The 15,970-nt window shown below is 34.2% G+C and overlaps 1 pseudogene; it reads left to right on the plus strand.

Moving 5' to 3' along the window:
- Window positions 1-7,402: 7,402 nt before the first annotated feature.
- Window positions 7,403-15,304, plus strand: LOC100813572 (ABC transporter G family member 15-like; annotated as a pseudogene).
- The last annotated feature ends 666 nt before the right edge of the window (window positions 15,305-15,970 follow it).

Genomic DNA, 15,970 nt, shown 5'->3' on the forward strand with positions numbered 1-15,970 from the left:
AAGCACTTTAACCCTTCACTCTTGTGGATGTCGTCGGGCTCGCCCGCCTCCAAGAGGAAAAACTCTTTGAATCCCGCAGGAACCCTCGCCTTTGACCACCAATTTTTCCCCACCCTTACCAGCTATTGTTCTTGCACCCACCCCCACTCTTCCCCTATTACCCTCACCAGCCAAGCCCCCACCCCTTCCATTAAAACGCCTTATCCCTGAAGAATTAGCAAGCCGTAGGGAGCGCGACTTATGTTTTTATTACGACGAGAGGTTCACGAGGGGGCACCGTTGTGCCTCGCGATTTTTCCTTCTCGTCGCAGATGAGGAACAAGGCAATGACACTCCAAGCCCTAATATAGCCAACCTTTTCCCCAATTCTGATGACATGGTCGACCTCAAAACCCAACTTAACCCGCAACTTACCCAACATCCACTCGAACCGCCCCAAGCCCAAATTAGTTTACATGCTTTAGCAGGCCAAACCGCCCCAGAAACATTACGCATGGTGGGTCAGATCTTTCACCGGAACGTCGTGATCTTGGTGGACGGCGGTAGCACGCACAATTTCGTGCAACAACGCCTGGTGAAATCCTTGGGCCTTCAAGCTGAAACCACTCCTACCTTGTGCATGCTGGTCGGCAATGGTAATGAAGTGGAATGTTGCTTCTTATGTAGGGACCTCAACGTGCATGTGCAGGGCCACGCCTTCACGGTGGACCTCCATGTACTTCCTTTGTGCAACATCGATGTCATTTTGGGCGTCCAGTGGCTCAAAGCTCTCAGACCGGTGTTAACCGATTATAATGATTTGACCATAAAGTTTGTTCTTAACTACAACCTAATTGAACTCAAAGGAAATTCCGACAAAGCCTTGCTAGCAATTACCCCTCCTCAACTCCGGCGACTAACCCAAACCCATAGTGCTAGTGAATACTTCCATATTCGCCTTTGTTCCTCAGCTTCACCCTCTCCAACCACTCATCCCGCTATCCTTACCTTGACCCACCAATTTTCCTCCCTTTTCCAAACACCAACTGATTTACCACCCTCACGCACCACCAACCACTCGATCCATCTCTCACCCTATTCATCTCTGGTTAATGTTCGCCCATACAGGTACCCTCATTTTCAGAAACAGGAAATTGAATCCCAAGTTTCATGCATGCTCCAACACAGCATCATCAGCCCAAGCACCAACCCCCTTTCCTCACCAGTTTTATTAGACAAGAACCAGGATGGATCCTAGCGATTCTGCATGGACTACAGAGCCCTCAATTCGATCACCATCAAGGATCGCTTCCCGATTCCGACAATCGACGAACTGCTCGATGAACATGGCGGTGCACGTTGGTTCTCGAAACTGGATTTACTGAAAGGCTATCACCAAATCCTCATGGCTTCGGCAGATGTGAGCAAAACTGCATTGAGGACTCATCATGGTCACTATGAGTTCCTGGTTATGCCCTTTGGCCTTTGTAACACACCTTCTTCATTCCAGGCCACAATGAACACGACCTTTGTTCCTTATTTGCGTAAATTTATCATCGTCTTTTTTTATGATATTTTAATTTACAGCAAATCTTTCTCCGAACACCTCACACACTTGAATTTAGCTTTTCAGACACTTCGCGATTATAGCTTCTTTCTCAAATTATCCAAATGTTCCCTTGCCACTCAACAGGTCGAATGTTTGGGTCATTTTGTTTCGGAACGCGGGGTGGAACCTGTTCTGCCAAGGTGGAAGTTGTCCTTCAATGGCCGATACCACAGTCAGTCAGAGCCTTACATGGGTTTTTAGGCCTTTCGTGCTTTTACCGCCGCTTCATCCAAGGCTATGCCACCCTGGTTGTGCCACTCACGACCCTGTTGACCAAAGATTCGTTTCAATGGTTAAACACCGTTGACCAAGCTTTTCTCTGGTTGAAAGAGGCCTGTGTAAGGCTCTGGTTTTGAGACTATCGAACTTCTCCTTGCCCTTTGTGGTAGGGACTGACGCCTCTGGAATCGGTATGGGAGCGATTTTATCCCAACAACATCACCCTATAGCCTATTTCAGCAAGCCTTTTTGTCCAAAGCTACTCCACGCATCCACCTATGTTCGAGAACTAGCGACGATCATGGCGGCAATCAAAAAGTGGCGTCAGTACCTACTGGGCCACCAATTCACAATCCTCACAGACCACAAAAGTCTTAAGGAACTCATGGCACAAGCAATCCAAACTCCGGAGCAACAGACATACCTCGCGCGCTTAATGGGTTATGATTATACGATTCAATATTGCGCCAGCAAGACAAATTTGGTAGCGGATGCCTTCTCCCGACGACCGGAGATCACTTCCGGGAGTTTTTTGATACTAACAATCCCAAATTGCATGTTTTTGCAAAACTTGAAGGCAGAGCTATCAACCAATCTAGTGTTTCGGAGGTACCACCAGAAGATCTTTGACGAACCCTACAATCACTCCAACTGTCTTTTCTGGCAAGATTTAATTTTGCAGAAGGGGCACATCTGGCTACTACAGGGAGCTCCGTCCATCTCGACTATCCTTGTCGAATTTCACTCAACACCCACCGCAGGACACATGGGGGTCATGAAGACATTAACACGGGTTCGCGAGAACTTTACCTGGGCAAATATGAAAAACGGCGTTCGCCAATATGTTGCCAACTGCATTTCATGTCAACAATCAAAGTATGATCACCGACACTCTCCAGGATTATTATGTCCTTTGCCTATTCCGACGCGGCCGTGGGAAGACCTTTCCCTAGACTTTATTGTGGGACTACCAAACTTTCAGGGTCATTCGACCATTCTGGTCGTTGTAGACCACTTCTCGAAAGGAGTTCATTTGGGCATGTTACCGACACAGTACTCAGCTTCCGGCGTGGCAAGGATGTTCATGGACATCGTCGGCAAAATCCACAGCATGCCTCGAAGTTTGGTTTTAGATAGGGATCCCCCTCTTTGTGAGTCATTTTTGGTACAAGCTAAGCGGCACGAAGCTCCGCATGGGCTCAGCATACCACCCTCAGACCGACGGACAGACAGAGGTCATGAACCGTGTCATCGAGCAGTACCTCAGAGCCTTTGTCCATTAGAGACCATCCACATGGGAGCGATTCTTGATATGGGCGGAGTGGTAGTATAACACCTCTGTGCACTCTGCAACTGGAATGTCCCTATATGAGATAACCTTCGGCAAGAAACCTCCAAGCTTACTTCAATACCTGGAGGAAACTTCAAATGTGGAAGCAGTTGATGAATGACTTAAGCAACGGGATCAAGTTCTTACTAGTCTAGCAAGGAAGTTGGCAAAGGCACAACAATGAATGAAATAGTTTGCCGATAAACAACATCGTGATATGAATTTCGAAGTAGGAGGCTGGGTGTTGGTCAAATTACGACCCCGCCGGCAGACGACCGTCACCGGAAGCAAATATTCTAAACTCGCGAAAAGATTCTATGATCCCTTTCAAGTTATCCAATGAATCGGGGTAGTTGCGTACAAGCTGGAATTGCCGCCAACTTCAAAGATTCATCCAGTGTTCCATTGTTGCTTATTAAAACCATTCCAATTTCAATCCACCACAACAGACCCTAGCCTGGAGTTGCCAGCTTTATTAGAGGATAATCAACCCCTCACAATCCTCGACACAAAATGGGAACAGACAGCTTCGGGAAGACAATTACTTGTCCTAGTTCAATGGACAGGATTACTTCCAGAAGACACTTCATGGGAGAAGTGGGAGAACCTTAAAAAGGATTACAACCTTGAGGACAAGGTTGTTTTGGAAGCTCGGAGGGATGTTATGAATGAAGACACAGAGCAAGATGCAACAACAGAGCATGAGGCAGAAGCAAGAGAAGAAGGTCAAAAAGGGAAATTAGTAAGCCCCAGTACCTTAAGGATTATGCAACAAAATGAGGCTAAGCTGGCAATGATCTTCTAGAAGCAGAATCCACGAATCCTCTGTGTCGTTGTGCCATTACAGGTTGTCTCCATGGTAGCGCAATATTCAAATTCCTCCAAGACATACAATGCCAAAATCTGTTAGAATTTGTATCTAGAATTTATAGCAGAACGTCTATATATATGAAGGATATGTAATTCTAATGGATAACAATAAAATAGTTTCCCTTTCCTTACCTTATTCTGGAGGTTCTAGGCCTCGAATCCTAGACTCTTTCTGTAGTCCACAACAGAGACCTAAAAGAATGTTAGAAAAAATCATCAAGGGAGACTAGCTAAAGAATATCTCTGAAATTTATCTGTGACAAATGATATTATATTATTCACGTAGTTGACCTCACTCACTCAGTAAAATAAGACTTTATTATTATACTAGAATCGGTATATATAGATAATGGAGTTGCTGCCTTGCAGGCTAATGCAGTTACATGGTGGCATCAAAATGTTAGTAACAATACTTAAAGGAAACTGTTAGAACTTAAAAGGGCTAATTAAGTGGTTAGGCAGAACCCTATAAATATAACAAATCAATGTATATTATATTGCAAGGTTTGGGGACCTAAGACCCTCTAGAGATGATAATGGATGCTGAGCTTGTTTATTGGAAGAAATAGGTCCCTTGTTATTCAATAAACATCTTTCTGCAGAGTGTAGACTTTTCTTGGCATAAAACCACAACTTAGGTGAATTAGATCTTTTGGCAAACCGAAGCACTAAGTAGAGAACCAATCTTTGAACTAATAATAAGGTAACCAATGCTGTGAACTAAAGTCAAACTCTCTCTAAGTCTTTAATATGTATGTGCGTTTTAGCCTTTTCTCATTTCATATAAATATAAATATACATCCTTTGTTTAATCTCACTTCCATTTTTTATTTTTATTTTGTGTTTGTCATAACATTACTTATTAAATCTATTACTTTTTTTTCTTTATTTCTTTTCCTATATATATATATATATATCCATTATATTCATCCCAAAATGGAATGGAGGCTTACAACTTTCCTTTAATTTGGCTCCTGTCCATCTCACCAATCCTTATCTTCATTCAATTTTGTCTCCTCTTCTCTTTAGTGTCGGCAACTATATCCAAACGTGCATGAATATTGACTTCTTGGTTTACATTTTAAATCACATACGTGTGGATCAATCAATCCGTATGCCATTGCTGGTGGTGGTGGTGGTGTGGGGTTGTTACTTCAGATCACTAGGTTGCAATGGGTTTGATTATGAGGCAACGTAGAATTTTCTTATATATTAGTTTTCTACTTTGTTTTTTCCGTGCTGATTTTTGGATCAAGGAATTGATATTGATACCAGCTTCTCCAAGCAAGTTGCAACCATTCCTTTCCATTTGTTTGCCACCTTACATGAAACTGTTTTATATAACTAGCTATATTAAACTGTTTTATATACTTTATGATTAAAAGTGACGCTTTCCAACAGTTAGTCTAGTCTAGGATTAAATACTTTTCCCATAATATAAGAAAGTGTTGAAAGAAGGGTGTATGTATATCATGCATGCTACAGATTGATTGGAGTGTTGTTAGGTGCACCCAACACCATTACTTGTGCATCCAATAATTTAAGTGAAATGACAAAAATATCCTTTACTTAAATTTTAAAAATGAGGCTCCCTTGTTTCTGTTTGTACGATGCCGCCACAAATCAAGCTTCTTCCTCCTCCATCTGTGTCTGTTCTCTACCATGCCATCGCTGTCCTCAACTTCCATTGTCGCTGTTGAGGCAGTCTCCACCACCGTTGTGTCGTTTCCACTGTCGAGGTAAGCGTTTTTGTTTCTGCCATGTCATTTGTCATTTAATATGTCGCATTTCGAATCCATATAAGGCATACTAATTTGGTAATTCGTATGAGTTATATGAATTACTTAATCCGTATATCTTATACGGATTGACAATCCGTAAGTTATATAAAACTTATAAATTAATGAACTTGTAAGATTTATATAATTTATGAATTCTTTAATTCGTATTTTATACAGAAAATAAAAAAAACAAATAACACCGACGTACCTCCGTTAACAACTAAATCAACTACCACTAATATATTTCTGTAACACTTTCACCTCGATCGAAATGATATAATACACCTCTTACGACAATAAAAAAATCAAGACAAATCAAGAAACAAACAAATAAATGCATTACCGTAAAAAAATAAACTTAAAAGAAAGAAAAAAACACGAAGGAATATTTTTAGAATACTCATTTATTGTTGTTGGGTGCACAAATAACATGACTCGTGGAGGCAACACCCCACATTGGAATGCTCAGAATTTGCAGTGTGTACACCACTCTTGAACTTCATCATTCATTTATTTCATTTAATTGCGGTTGGTTTCATTTCATGCTTCAAAACTGCATTAATTGCTTCAAAACACTCCACGTTGTGGTATGACTCAACTACTAACTGCAATACTGCATAATTTCTGCTCATCACGTACGAGAAGTGAATTGTCCGTAGGATTTAATTATTGCAATAAACCTCACATGAAACTGATCACCTACTAATAATTACTAATGAATGCACTATGAAAATTCATGTTATTAATTACCATTTCTTTATATTATATCATCACATCTAAAAAAATTGCAAGTCTATAAGTCTACCTTTATGATATCATCGTACAAGCTAAAAATTTGAAATCCAACTAATAAAATAATTTGTTTTTAAATAAAATGAAACTAAGTTATAGCCACGACCTTAGGTTTATTTTATTATTTTAATTATATAAAATATTAAATAAATGGAACAGTATAATTAAATTATATTTTATATATAAAAAATAATTTGCTTTTAAATAAAATGAAACTAAGTTATAGCCGCGACCTTAGTTTTATTTTAATTAATTTTCTTTAAAAAATATTAAATTAAATAATATAAAATATTAAATAAAACTAAAAATATTAATTTAAATAAAATTATTTATAACTTAGTAGTAAATAATTTATGAATTTTATAAAAAACATATAAAAAAATATATGACTTTAAAGTTGTGTTTAAACAAATGAAGAAATCGTAAACTTTTTTATCACTTCAATAAAAAAGAAAAAAAAAGTTGTAAAATGATTTACAATTTTGAACTCAAAATTGTAGAATATTTTATAATTTATTCCTTTATGAGTATTTATTTAATTTTTTTTCCATTTGATAATTTAGAAAAAAAATTATACCTAAATGATGGTTTTGCCGTTCAAGGGGACAAAATCTTGAACATTGACAAACAACCAGTTAGGAAAAGTCAGATTTTCTTGTTTCTAGTTCTTTGCCTTTTACTTATCACATAATCGTGTACGTACGTACAAAGCCATTATTAATTATGTAATATAACATGCGTTGTAACTTGTAAGTACCGATATATATATAGAAAACGAGGGAGAGAAGAAAATTATACAACATACATAATACTCCTCCCATATATATAATTAATTTGTAGTAAGGCTATACTATCATATATACGGTGATGGTGATGTTATGGGAAGATATAACGGTTTCTGTAGCAGACAAGAAGTTGCTGAGTGGAATCACAGGTATTGCTGAAGCTGGTAGGATCATGGCTGTCATAGGTCCTTCTGGCTCTGGCAAAACCACCCTCCTCGACTCATTGGCTGCTCTGATCTCTCTCTTACTCTCTTATATATACTATCTTTCTATTGAAAACTGAATTCTTCTACGTACTACCAGAATATATGTTGTAGTTTGTTTTCAACGGGTTGCAGCCCAATATATATACAAGTATATAATCAAATACAATTATGAAATTGATACATAAAAGATATGAAAGATATTTGGCTGATTTGAAATATAATTTCCTGTTCATCAATGCTAGCAAATCACAAATATCTTGGAGGATAAATGTCAGCTGATCACATATGATCTGTTGATTGAGTAATGCTAGCTAATCACACCAACACATTACATATTTTTTCTTATTAGATCCTTAATCATTTATTATAGAAAATAAAAAATACTCAAAAAGTATATATAGACGAGAGATACTCTAATTAATATGAAAGAAAAATAATATATAAAAAATTGCAAAATAATTTTTATTAAATCTAAAATAATAAATGTGTTTCTTAGTTTTTGTTCTAAAACCTTGAAAGTAAAAAAACTAAAAAACGGGATGGAAGAAGTATATTAGTTAAAATATGCTGAAAACTACTCTCTTGGTCACTTTTATAAGACTCGATTACTAATTTAGGATTAAAAATTTAGTTAGTAGTATTAAATTGATTGTAAGTATATATATATATATATATATATATATATATATATATATATATATATATATATATATATATATATATATTAAATTACTCCTAATATTAATGAGACATATTTTTATTATTTTTCAAATATTTATGTTAATTTTTATTCTTTTAATCTCTCTCCATTAATATACTTAGTTGCTTTAAATTTTTTTGGTGTAAAACAATGACACTCAGATTTGAACTTATGACTTCATCATATTATCCCAAATTGCTATCATCAAGCTGACCTTGATTTTTTTAAAGATAAATAGTTATTTTGGTATCCAAATGTGTAATTCGCTAATAAATTCATTCTTAAAAGATTAAAATTTTAAATTTAGTCTCTGAAAGTGAAAAAAGTACGATAAATTTATCTGATATTAACTTCCATCCATTACTATTAATAAAATAGCATATATGACATAGAGGAACAAAGATGTCACAAAATTGATTGTTAACGTGATCATGCTGAATAGATTGGATGAAAATATAAGTTACTATTATTGGACCTAAATGTCAGTAATTTTTTGTTAGACAAAAATGTCAATAATTTTTTTTTGGAGGAAAATGTTAATAATTATTATTTTTGGATCAAAAAGTCTGTACACTTTTATTGAATCAAAATGTTAGTAAATTACGATTATTGAACCAAAATGTCAGCAAATTACTAACATTTACGTTCAATAAAAAATTATTAACATTTTGGTCCAATAATGGTAACTTAGTGACATTTTTGGTCCAATGAAAATATATTGATATTTTTCTTCAAAAAAATTACTGATATTTTCGTTCAACAAAAAATTACTTACTTTTAGGTATACTAATGATAACTCATTGACATTTTCAACTAATCTATTCAGCATGATGACGTTGACAATCGATTTGTGACAATTTTGTGTCTCCTTGTGTCACGTAGGCTATTTCATTAACGGTAAGAGACGAAAGTTAACGGTTGGATAAATTTATCACATTTTTTACACTTTCAGAGACTAAATTTAAAATTTTAATCTTTCAGGAACGAATTTATCAGCAAATTAATTATACATTTAAGGAAAAAATGACTATTTACCCTTTTTATTATGCATTTGAATAGTTAAAGTAAGATTCTCAAAATGGTCTTTATATATATAACAAAAATATTAATGTATTTCACTTACTATTGAACTTATAAATTAAAATAACTTATATTTAGGGATATATTTTTGTAAAAAGGATCAAGTCAAACATCTTTTTAGCTCTTATAAAGAGGACTGAAGAGAGTACAAAGTTAAGAGAGATTCATTAAATATAAGTTAACGGTCACACAATTTTATAATTTTCAACAATTTTGAATAAATAATGTAGAGTGTGCTAGTGGAAAAATGCGTAATTGAGTGTTAACTATTTTTTCATAAATTATAAATTTTAGTTATATTTTGTTTGGAGATGGATGAATTAGTTGGAACCATGAATATGTGGTGATCCAAAATTATTTAATAATTTATCTAGTTAAAAAGTGTGTAATTAACATATTTCTTATCTTGTTCTCCATAACCTTCAAATTTTTGGGAGCATAAAATAATTTATTGTTTTAAAAAAAAGCTTTGTAGCAAATTTTAGCAAATGTCTCAAACAAATTGATTATTTTTTAAACAGTTTTTTTTTTGCAACAATATAATAGCTGAAATTAAGAAATTTTAGGCTCCCTTTTCACCATAAAAAAGTGTTCAAACAAAAACGAATTTGAAAAAAATGAGAAAAACAAATTATAACCAATTTATATGTATTGGTTAAATTGAAACGTTAATTGTGAAGCCCTAATGTGTTTCTGGCTTTGGGTGTAGTGTTTGGATCTTATGCAGTGATACTGCCTCTGTAGCATTGTTCTTAGTCATTGGATTTAAATTTTTTTTGTAGGAAGACTTCCTGTAAATGTTGTAGTAACCGGGGACATTCTAATTAATGGGAAGAGAAGCTTGTATTCCAGAGAAGTGGTAAGAACACTAGATGATACTAAAAACAAGACATATGATAGTAATAGCTTTATGATTTATCCTTTCTCTCTGTTAACCTTAAAATATCCACGAGAGGACATATCTGGCTCAGTATATTTCTTGAATTTTCAGTCCTACGTTGCACAAGAGGAACTTTTCTTGGGAACTTTAACTGTAAAAGAGACCCTCACATACTCAGCAAACATGAGGCTTCCTTCTAAAATGACCAAAGAAGAGATAGACAAAGTGGTGGAAGAAACCATAGTGGAAATGGGTCTGGAAGATTGTGCAGATACTAGGATTGGAAATTGGCATTGTAGGGGTATTAGTAATGGTGAAAAGAAAAGACTTAGCATTGGCCTTGAGATTCTGACACAACCATATGTCTTACTTCTTGATGAACCTACTACTGGACTTGATAGTGCCTCAGCTTTCTATGTGATTCAATCTCTGTGCCACAATGCTCACAATGGAAAGATAGTTATCTGTTCCATTCACCAGCCAAGTAGTGAAACTTTTAATATATTTGATGATTTGCTTTTGCTTTCAAGTGGGGAAACTGTTTATTTTGGAGAAGCCAATATGGCTCTAAAGGTAAACAACTTGGTCACATAAACAAAAAGAGTTGAATGAAGTTAGTTGAAAATTTTGAGTCACTAAATGAAGTTTTTGGAATAGTTTTTTGCTGATGCAGGGTTACCCTGTCCTTCTAGAAGAAATCCTTCAGATCATTTTCTTCTTTGTATCAATTTGGACTTTGACTTGGTTACTTCAGCTCTAGCAAGAGCACAATTAGATTTGGTTTGAATTTTGGAGCCTTTTTATTTCAACTCTTTTTTTTTTTTAAATGACAATGCTTCTAAATGTGAATTTCAATATCCTGATTGCCAGCTATCTTCATCTAATTCAGCACTGGGAGCGAAAAAAGCCGAGATTAGAGAGACACTCATTCGAAGTTATGAAGGTTCAAGGCTAATGATCAATGCGAGAAGAAGAATTCAACAACTGAAAGCTAATGTAACAATTTCTTAGTCTAGCATTTATTATTCATAGTATAACTTTCTTTTTAAAACAAATTCTACCTTGATTATATTGTTTACCAATTACATGATCAGTTAGAATGAAGCATAGGAAAATTGTTCTATGTGATACTGATCTAGGAGATGCAAATGTGTAGGAAGAGCAAGAAATTAAGGCCAAGATAGGTAGCAGTGCCACGTGGTGGAAGCAGATGTGCACATTGACCAAGCGATCTTTCCTAAACATGACTAGGGACATTGGTTACTACTGGCTGAGGATAGTATTCTACATACTGGTAGGAAATCACTCTCGGCGCCCTCTATTTCCATATTGGCACAGGCAACAACTCAATATTGGATAGAGGAAAGTGTGTATCATTCATCTATGGGTTCAATATTTGTTTGTCAGGTGGAGGATTACCATTTTTCATTGAAGAATTGAAGGTAGGTAAAATAATGGTTTTAATTATTTGGAGGTCATCGTAATTTTACCAATTTTTCAATTGGTTCTTTAAACCTTAAATTGGGTCCTTGAACTTTTTTTTTTTAATTGGCTCCTCCAGACTAATTGCCGTTGTTAAAAATTAATGCAAATATCTAATTAGAGATATAGACAATGGACTGGTATTTTCAGAATGTGTTATGAGTCAACTCTAAGAGTTTTCGACATATTTTTAATCTTCAGAATCAAATAATTATCTAAGAATACTTTAGTTGAATTGACTTACGAATGTTAAAACTTTACAAAAATCTCTTGTAATGAAATTAGTTATGTTTACAACACATTATATAGAAGTATCAATTCACTATTTGTATCTCTATTTAGGTGTTTCTGGTTAATTTTTCATGATACCAATTAGATGAGAGATCCAATTGAAAAAAATAAAAGTTGACAAACCCAACTAAAAGAAAAAAAATTCAGGACCTAATTAAAAATTTGATACAAATATAGGGACCCACAGATCAATTTAACGTTCGTTTTACTCCAAAAGATACCAAATTCATGCAATATATATTCTTTGTATCTAATCAAAACAAAAATCAGGTGTTCTATGGTGAAAGGTCCAAAGGGCATTATGGAGAGGCTGCATTCGTAGTATCAAACATCATATCATCATTTCCTTTCATTGTTCTAACATCGCTCTCCTCCGGATTAATCATTTACTTCATGGTGCAACTTCATCCGGGTTTAGTTAATTTTGCATTTTTTTGTATCAACTTATTCTGCTGCCTATCCGTTGTTGAGTGCTGCATGATGATTGTAGCCTCAGTGGTCCCCAATGTGCTGATGGGCTTAGGAACAGGAACTGGTGTAATTGTGAGCAAATGGTTTTCTATGTTCTTCGTATGAGAGTGATTGTAACTAGTAAGAACTGGATCGTTATTTTAATTGAATTGTTTGCTGTAGCTTTTCATGATGATGTCCTCCCAATTAGTCAGACCACTGCATGACATTCCAAAGATCTTTTGGCGCTACCCCATGTCATACCTCAGTTTTACTACATGGGCAGTGCAGGTACAATGTGTTTCCCCATTTATTTTAAATTAGTTTAACGTTTTTATTCCTAAAAAATACTCAAATTTTGTGATTGATTTTTAATTTTTTTTTTCTTCGTGATTGCTCCCTACAATTAATTTTTTATTTTTTTTTGTCTTTACTCCCTTTCGTCAGGTTCCATCAAATAGTTATGTTACCACAGATTCCATCAAATAGTTATATTTATAACTGACGTAGAAAAATATAATTATGGTTGTTGATGTAGAATAATAATGATTTTTACCTCATTTATAAATATAATCGATTTAAAAAGTTGAAAACAATGCATTTTGCATCAACATGATGTGTGCCTTTAAATTTAAAATATAATCCATTTGATACAACTTGAAGGTAAGGAGCACAGACAAACAAATTTAAATTATAGGGAGCAATTACAAATAATTTTTTTTAGGAAGCAATCACAAAATTTGAGTATTTTTTAGATACCAAAAATATATTTAAACTTTTTTAATTTAACGATTAGACGGTTTGTTTTAATAAGAAGCTTGGATAGATAACTATTTTGATATATGCATGAGTAAATCACTAATTATTTAGTCTCTAAAAAAATAAATTATTATTTAATTTCTGAATATGTAAAAAGTACAATAATTCTTATTTTAATCTCACAAAATTTAACAAATATAATTGTGTCATACTTTTTATACAGAGTAAGTCAAAATTTTCTCTCAAACTAAATTATCACCCATTTACACAATCATAAATTAAAATGATCATTTAGCTAAGAAAGTTTTTTTTTTAATGTTATTTGTTGTTTGTCTTAATAATAATATCATAACATAGTCCATGCACTCACACTGGTTTTAATCATAAATTCACGTATGGTATAAGTTCACTAACTTTTACACTAATTTCTTTAAAATATATACTTATATTAGTTGATAATGTAAATTTTTTTACCATGTGACCTGAAATATACGTGAATTTCACAAATGATCCTTAAAATTTTTTTACTTCTGGTTGGGTTCTTTAAACTTCATTTTGTGGGAGATCCTTGTAGTTACATGTATGTTAGTTTGACATGTAAGCCATACATGTGCCAAGCCACATCAAACGTCCAAATGCATGAACTAGAATGTCGCCCCCTCAAAAAAAACAAACAAAACCCATTATTCCAAATCCAAAAAGATCAAAACTTTAATTTCACGTTTCAATTTCTCAACCTCCATACCATGGAATCAGGGGTGCTAGTTTCTTCAGAGCTAAAACAGGACAGAGCCTTATCCAACGAAGGAGCTGAGAGATCCGACATGGTCCTCTGGAATCTTGGCAGCAGGGGAGGCAACCCAGAGCCTCTCTCCGGCGGCAAGGATTGCTCCGGCTCTGATGCTGATGCCGAAGGGGTGTAGGGGTTGGAGACGCAGCGATAGAGGACGAGGAAAGAGTCGCGCTTGTTGACGAGGTAGTTGATGTTGAGGGGAATGGGAATGGTGGAGAAGCCTTAGTGAGTGGGATCCTCTTGGTCCCAGAAGAGCTTCTTGGTGCAGGGCTCGCCGGAGGAGGAGGAGGAAGATGACAACGATTGGTGTCGAGGCTATGGAAAAAATGAAGCAGGCCACCGTTAGTTGCGCATATTCAACTTTATTTTCTTTTTTTAATAAAATATTTTATTGAATTAATTAAATATAAAAATAAAAAAAAATCCAGATGATATGTCATTGATACCTATGACTTAACACATGTACCCTTGATGTGTACAACTAATGAACACATTCTTATATTTGGACAAAGATTTCTCCCAAAACTTTAAGTTTCACATACTAATGAGAAACAAAAAATTTCAAAGATTTTAAAAAATTTAGATATATTTTTAGGAATTTCTAACATATTTAAGTCAAAATTAAGCTCTAACCATTAACAATATCACCATTTCTTTATTTTGTAATTATTATTCAAAATAGGAAATCTAATCATAATTTTTTCATATTCAAACAAAATATAAAACACCCTAGAATGTAACATTGTATTCCTAATGTATACCTTCTCACCAGGATTGTGTCCTCTAAAGCATGGGATGTACAAAGTAAGAAAGTAAAAAATTAGTTCTAATTGTTTATAATAGTTTCTCTCCTTTTTTTTTTATCAGTATTGCTTATCGTGTCTGTTTGGATACAAGTTATAAATTTTTTTGAGAGCTTTTCTACTTAAAATATACTTTATATCTCAAATATCCAAATAGGTCTCTAATAGTCTAATACTCTTAACTCGGAGTTGATTATCAAATCCCTTATAAAACCCTTCCATGCTCATCTACAGGGACAGTTCAAGAATGACATGCTGGGGGTTGAATTTGATCCTCTTCTACCCGGTGACCCAAAAGTCACAGGGGAAAAAGTCCTAACATTGTTATTTGGTGTCCCGTTGAATCATGGCAAATGGTTGGACTTAACAGCATTGGTTATTTTGTTATTAGTTCACAGATTGCTTCTCTTCTTGGTGCTTCGGTATAACAAAAGATCATCGATATCACCCGTGTTGTGGTTTCATCGATGCCGAGGAAAGTCTACAACTCAATAAACATTGATAGAAGAATTAAAAAAAATCAATTTTCTCTCAATAATTTATCTTATTTTTAAAAAAAATTATCTAATTTCTTCTTAAACTTAGGATATATAAATTATTTAATTTGAGAGAAATGTAATTTATTTCACTTTCTTAGTTGTTTATTTTCTTATTCAAAAGTATTTGTTGAAAAGTTTGTCCACGCAAATACTTGAATAATGACCGATTAGCAAGAAGCTCAAGCATCCATATCGTCTCAAGACAACAAATTTGCAATATAATATTGTATACATAATGATGTAAACTTGGTTTTAGAATTGTAACAATATGATCTGTTATTCACATCAAGCTAATTTTTTCGCATCTCAGATTTTCGTTTGGGGATCAGATCAAATCATTAAGCATATAATTAACTATATAAGAATCACAAATCTTTATGTCCGATAAATTTATTAACTTTTACAATAATAATTTTATAAGTTATATTAACAGTAATTTTTATTATTTGATTACATAAAATTGTTTTATACTTACAATGCTTAATTATTAAATTTTATAAGAAATATATTTAGAAATTGAGGCAAAAGACTGCTTTATATTTTATATCCCAGTGATATTACATATATTTTTATCTTCTTTTGGAAGTTACTCAACTTAAAGGAAAACATGTTTAGTATATTT

This window comes from Glycine max, chromosome 3 (assembly GCF_000004515.6).
Source record: "Glycine max cultivar Williams 82 chromosome 3, Glycine_max_v4.0, whole genome shotgun sequence".
Classification (NCBI taxonomy): Eukaryota; Viridiplantae; Streptophyta; class Magnoliopsida; order Fabales; family Fabaceae; genus Glycine; species Glycine max.